This window comes from Schistocerca serialis, chromosome 6 (assembly GCF_023864345.2).
Source record: "Schistocerca serialis cubense isolate TAMUIC-IGC-003099 chromosome 6, iqSchSeri2.2, whole genome shotgun sequence".
NCBI lineage: Eukaryota > Metazoa > Arthropoda > Insecta > Orthoptera > Acrididae > Schistocerca > Schistocerca serialis.
Genome location: NC_064643.1, coordinates 337,635,787 through 337,642,352, shown reverse-complemented (window position 1 = coordinate 337,642,352; position 6,566 = coordinate 337,635,787).

Sequence of the window (6,566 nt, the reverse complement as noted above, 5' to 3'; positions counted from 1 at the left end):
GGCGATTGTGGTCAAGAAGACCTGTTTTAAAGTGGAATATTTCGTTAAATGAGAACAAGATTGATTTTTTAGTAACCTTAATTATTTAAGGAAAAATTAGGAGAAATTCAACTTATTCTGGCAAAGATATCAAGGAGTGTCACACCGCAAAACGAACATATAGAAACAGACTTTGTGGGACTGTCAATTTTTTTTTTTTTTTTTTTTTTTTTTTTTTACGATAAAACTTTTCTACAACAGGGGCTGGTGAATTTTGCTGCGTCTATCCTTTCCTAGGTTGAATGTGCTACAGCTTATTTTTTTTCTTTATGGATTTTTCAAGTAACTGGAAAAAACTTGAAATTTGATCTGCGGCGGACCGTCGATATTGGGTACTCGGTTAGGCTGATGTGAAGCCTGTTGGTTTGCAGACTGCCTTTCCTTCCCCTGCTGCAGACATCGTTGCTGAGTTGTTGCGACAGGATCGGCGGTTCAGCGCAAAATCAAAGCGCTGCACCCGTCGTTTCACGATATCCAATACATTTTCGATTGACAAGTCTGGTGATCTAGCGGACCATGGCAAAAGGCTGACATCCCGTGACACCAAGAAGGCATGTCTCCATCAAGCAACATGAGGTCGTGCATTGTCCCGCCGAAAATGGCATAATGTGTGTTGTGCAGATAGGGTATGGCTACGCTTCCCAGGAGGTCATTCACTTAGGTCACGCTGGTCACAGTGACCTGGACACGCACCAAGTGCGATTTTTTTGATTATCCAATAGCACCCCATACCGTAAGGCCCCGAGTTGGCCCTGTATGTCTTATGCGAGTACAGTCACTGAGGCCGTTCCCCCTGTCTGCGGTGAACAGAAATGCGGCCGTCATTTTCAAACTCACAATCAGGATTCGTCCGACAACATTATCTGATGCCCCCTGTCCCGAGTGACGACGTTCCATGCATCATTGCCGTCTAGCATTTTTGTTCACATTCATCGAAGGTAGGCAGGTAAGTGAACGACGCGCCCTTGTGCAATAAAATGGCAACAGACTGTCACGTGTTACACTGTTCCACTATTCCACTATTTCTCCAGAGCCGAGGATTACGTAGATCTATCCTGAAATGCCATTCGAATGTTGTGCCGATCTCTGTGCGTGCTTTGGGTGTTCCGACCTGACCCATATCATCGTGTACTACGGCCTTCCGTGAACCATTCCACACACAAACCGTTACACTATCGAAATACTTCGTCCCACATGAGCAGCAACTTCCCGCATGGATGCACCACTTTCACAGGCCAATAATGTGTCCTTTATCAAACTCACCGATTTGACGAAAAAGCTCTTACGTCTGAGAGGCATCCTGCACGTCTCAAGTCACACTGATCGGTTACCTTCGGCTTATGGTGACAACGAGAGCCACGGGCACGTTTTAGCGGTAGGTGGTGTTGCACCGTGATATATATGTAGACCTGCAACTCGCGGAGCGACGTGGTTCAAATGATCATTATTTCTGCAGAGCGTACTAATGTACATTTCCTGACAATATGAACATCCTACCTATATATTGAACACAGCTATCAGACTGGCAGACCCTGAGCGCAGTATCTGGAAGTGTTATCGTGGTCTAGGCGTAGCCTTTCGTTTAATTATCAAGATGTACTGAATTCCACATTCGGTCCCTGCCCTTGCGTAAATTCTGAATAAAAGTCAATAGTAATGGATGCCGAATACTTCCGACATACTAAGTCGCCTCAGAGGGTGGAGAAGTGGGAAGGGGCTCAGCGCCACAATTGCTCTTGGGGTGAGAAACTGTCGCCAAAATGACAGAAGAAATTTGTTTCCTGGTTGGACATTTAAATTATCGAACTATTAAACAGGATTATTATTTATCACTTACTACTATCTTCATAGATGAAAAAAAGAAATAAAGCTAGGTGATACAATAATATATAGGTCAATAAATGTCTAAGACCGCATTTTCTAGTGCACACAATTTTATACGTGTAGCAACTGAGGCAGAATGGCTGCAAATAATATACTCTAAGTCGTTACACAGTACAGGGAAGCTGCTCCGCAGACGTTCTTGTCTATATACCTTTCTATTCATCATACTATTAATTTAATATTTATCTTTGAAAACGTCTTACGCAAGCAAGACGTTTCGTTAGCAATGAACTGCTTTTCCACGATTCCTTGCACGCGTTTCCTTCCACTTGGTGCAATGGTGCATAATGCTGAGGTTTATATTCCAAGAGGAACATTTCTTATCTCATTTCCGACAAAGATTGTTAGTTTTACTCATGTGGAACTTTTAACATGCCCAAACGTCCTGTTTTTCAGAAAAACCTTTCACAGTTTCAGCAAGTTTTTCTGTGTACTGTGCTAGCGCAGCTACTTACGTTTATGTCGACCAACTGGGTGCGGATGTTGCATGCTTCCTCCGCCTGAATCTCTTCCAGCTCTATGCGTTCTCTTTCGAGCCACCTCACCTGTTGAGAAAGTAACAATTCTTGGCACACATCTCTTTTTAGCACTGTATGAACGACATTGTAGTTAGTCCCTCTCTTCTTATTACACTCTGCTGCTCTTTCCAGTTGGAAGATCTAGATACATACCAACGCACATACAGCTGATCTTAATAAAATTTAGTATGTTATTTATATACAGGAAAACGTCTTCAAGCATCATTGGATTATAACTCGATTCAGCTTATAAAAAAATATAAATGTTTTAAGTTATATGGATGATATTTGAATAGCTAATTATTTCTTGTTGATCTAGAAATATCTATAAATTAAAGTAAAATATATTCACTATTTTGTATTTTCTTTTCAAATAAGACTAAGAAGACATCTGTATTCTAAGAGACGCTAATTTCTTGTAATACCCTGATGAAACTCAGGAACTGAATGTGTTCGTTTGAAATGCCTAGGTCGCGAGAAAAACTAGATACGTACATTGGACTCCACACAGGTCACATAACTTCCTAAATATTTCCGAACCGTCAAAAAATACAAACAAAAATTATTTTAAATACTCTGAATGTTTCTTCAGATTTGGTACACTGTGAGCAATTCGCCTTAGCTATATACTGTTCCTCCCACCAGATCAGCAAGTCTCCAGTACGCGTCGTAAATACAACTTTAGTGACTAGTTAAGATGTATTATTTTTATCAGTCTCGGGAAGATCCTACCCCACACGGTTTCATGTATAGTTCTGTACCTTTGTTAATATCCGACTAATGTCCAACTCCGTTCTGGTGAATGTCTTCAGCAGCCTTTCTTATCGCTTCATTACTTCATTTCGTACCATCAGGTCTGTCAGTGTGTATGAAATTATTTAACGCATTCAGTTGGACCCCCAATTCATGGTAGTCCCAGACTACCACAATCATTCTATTCATAAGGAACTTTTCGAAATTAACGTCGGCAGCAGTGCTACGAGCTAGCACTTAATTGAAGTTCAACAAGCTTGATTTCTTAAGTATTTGTGGAAAGTGGTTTGAGGCACAAAGGTACAAAGAATAGACAGCAAGTCGTCACAAACGAGTTTTAAGTACATGAGACAAATGTTGTAATAAATATTTTCATCTACCCTTTTAAGGCTTTATCTTTGTAATGTTTACGAAGAACTATTTCCTAAGCACTGTTAGTAAGTCGTTCCCTTCAGAATTATTTTTGAATTTTTTCACTCTTCTGGCAACCTTAAGGTGAAAACCGTGTTACGCTTTAAGAGCTTTTACTTTTAATAGGTTTGCAGTAAATCTCTCCGTGCATTTGCGGCCTTACCAGTTCCCTATTCTCCGGCAGCTGGACGTCGAGGTACCTCTCCGCTAGAGCAGCTCCAGTCCTGACGACCATCAACCCCACAACGAGAGGCATCATGAGGTACCACGCGAAAGGCAACGGCTGACGATCTGGAACAATTTAAATGACGTTGTCTAACAGTTTCTTCTTCATGTTATAATTTAGATAAGAAAAACGGCTCAATTTTCAGCGAGGTGTTCTGTTTTATGGCATGTTATTTTTTTAAATGTTAAGGAATCAAAGAGGCAGACGTTCTGAAAGAGGTTAGTCTCGTTAGGAGCTTATGCAGTGGGAACTACGTCCTTTGTCTTTGGATCGGGTGAACATGTTTCTTTGATCGTGACGTGAGGGTTACATTTCTGTGAAGTGGTTCTCGACACCAAGTTTTGAGAACTTGAAAGGGAAAGTCACGGTTGTTGTCACGGAGAATAGAACATAACTTTTTATTTTGTTACCGACTAGAGAGGAAGACTCTAAAGTTTGCCCTGCTATGGTGCAACGGTAGGAATATGTGGTGCTGTAACAAGTTTCCCCTATACTGAAGCTCTCAAAGTACGTATCGCTCTGCAAGCAGCGCAGTGGCCACAGTGTGTCAAGTTTTTATTTGCTGTTAGAAAAGTGTTTACGGATTTTGCTTTTAACTCTGGACAATGAGGTAGGCAGTAACTGTTAAACTGTTGGGATACTTCGGTATTGCAGATGTACCTACTAGAGAAGAGTGTGTCACATTTAAGAACAAATAAAGCAACAGTTGACAGAAGAGAACGCTGTAGTAGCGGACGTTACTACAGCAACAGATGAAGAGGCATCAGATGAAGCAAATTATAGTGCCATGGCAGTGAGGTATGAAGCATTGTCACCCGTGGCGAATTTCTAGGAAAGCAGCGGTTCAGCATATTACTCATCACCTCCATGAAAACGAAGTTGTCTTAAAGATAACTAGCTAATGCGTGTAAGACAGGGACAAAAAGATAGAAATGTTGGTCCTCTCCGTCTCTGTCGTCCTGAATTAGCAACTGATGTGACACTGCGGCAGAAAATTACAACAGTATTGACACAGAAAAGGAAAATAAAGAACAGAAGTGTTACAAAATTTTTGGAAAGAGACTGAATTAACGTTATCCATCAAACCCAAAAATTAGTAAAAATATTGTAAATCGTGAATTACTTTATCATTTTACAGCAAAGAGGCAGAAAAACGCTGTAATACATGACCGCACATTGAAACTTTAGGCACTGAAAGTAAGGGAACTGATCCTTACAGTTCAAAGCTTCCAACTCGTGCGTAAAGAAATTTAAATGTAAGAATAAGATTGTCTGTAGTAAAATAACCCTAAATTTAGCAAGCGGTTGGTTGAAGGTGATGCCGATATTTAACAAAAGCTTATAAATTCGTGAGATAAATCAGGTCTCATTGAGGAAAACCGTTTATCACCAGATGAAATAATGCTGCCAAGATCTGATAAAGAATTACGGTCTGGACGGACTCCCGCTGTATACGGGAAGCAAGCATGTCTGGTGCTGATGAATTCATAGCGGCACCCACACACTTATCGTATGTCAGCGATTGTGATGGATGGTACACTGCAACCCCATTTGAATGTCTTTATCGGACCCCACCGGTTTTTTCCTGCAAATATGAATTAAACTTAGCGAACATCAAGGCGTTTGCTAAAAAATATGCTAATATGACGAAGATGGTCTTAGAAGTCTTCCTAGACGAAATAATGTGGCCAGGTGGCCAGATTTACAAGAAATAAGTCAAGGCCTTCGTTTGAGCCCTGGAAAGCAAAGATGAATTCTGCGACACAGCACTTCCTGAAGGCGTTTAATTCATCGAGAAGCTGATTCAAGCGAAGAGCACAGGCACTATGCAACTTGCCGACGTTTCCTTCTTCCGTCCATACAAACATTTTTGCGAAATTTATCACATATACAATTACGGTATCTTCTGACAGTGGCATTAACACGTGGCAGAGGGGCCACCTCTTACGCCTTCAGTCGTTCGTGTATTTCCAGTTCAACTTAGTCATTTCTTGTAATGCTTCTCCACCAAATACTTTCCTGGCGTATTTCAAACACTCAATACTGCTTCACAGAAGGATTAACGGAAGAGTTTCCGGAAGAGCAATGATCAATCTACTTTTATAAAATGTGTACACTGCGAGAACAGATCGTGCTGTTATTGCTGACTGGCACAATTTGTTGCCTCCGATAATGTAGTCAAGTGGATAAACTGTTATAGATTGTTTCATGTCATTGACTACTCTCCATTTTTGCTATAAATAATTCGTACTTTTAGTATTTTCATCGTAGCTTTGACTACATATCTGCTGCTCTCTTAGTCCATACTAACTACAGTTTGTGGTGTGAGTATTTTATTGCTCTATTAACTACGTTCTATATGACTATAATTTCCTCTTCCACACATCGTGAGATCTTTGTCAATTCGACCGCTAAGGGCTTTGCTTTTAGCACCCTATTTCAAAAGCTATTGCCTTGCCAGAAATTTTTATTGTGCATGTCTCTTCCGCTCAAGGTTACACTTCACACAAAAAGCTTGGTAAGAGATTAGCAAACAAAATTTATTTTAGACGCGTAAAATTCCTGGTACTGCCGGACCGAGATTCGAATTTGGGGCCTTTTCTTTTCGCGTTCAAGTGCTCACCGACAGATATTGAAGCACGACTCACTACCCGTCCTCTGTGTCAGTTTCGTAACGGCACACTCCGTTGGAGAGTAGAGTGGTACGTTCTATATTGGCTGTTAATTCCTCTTGA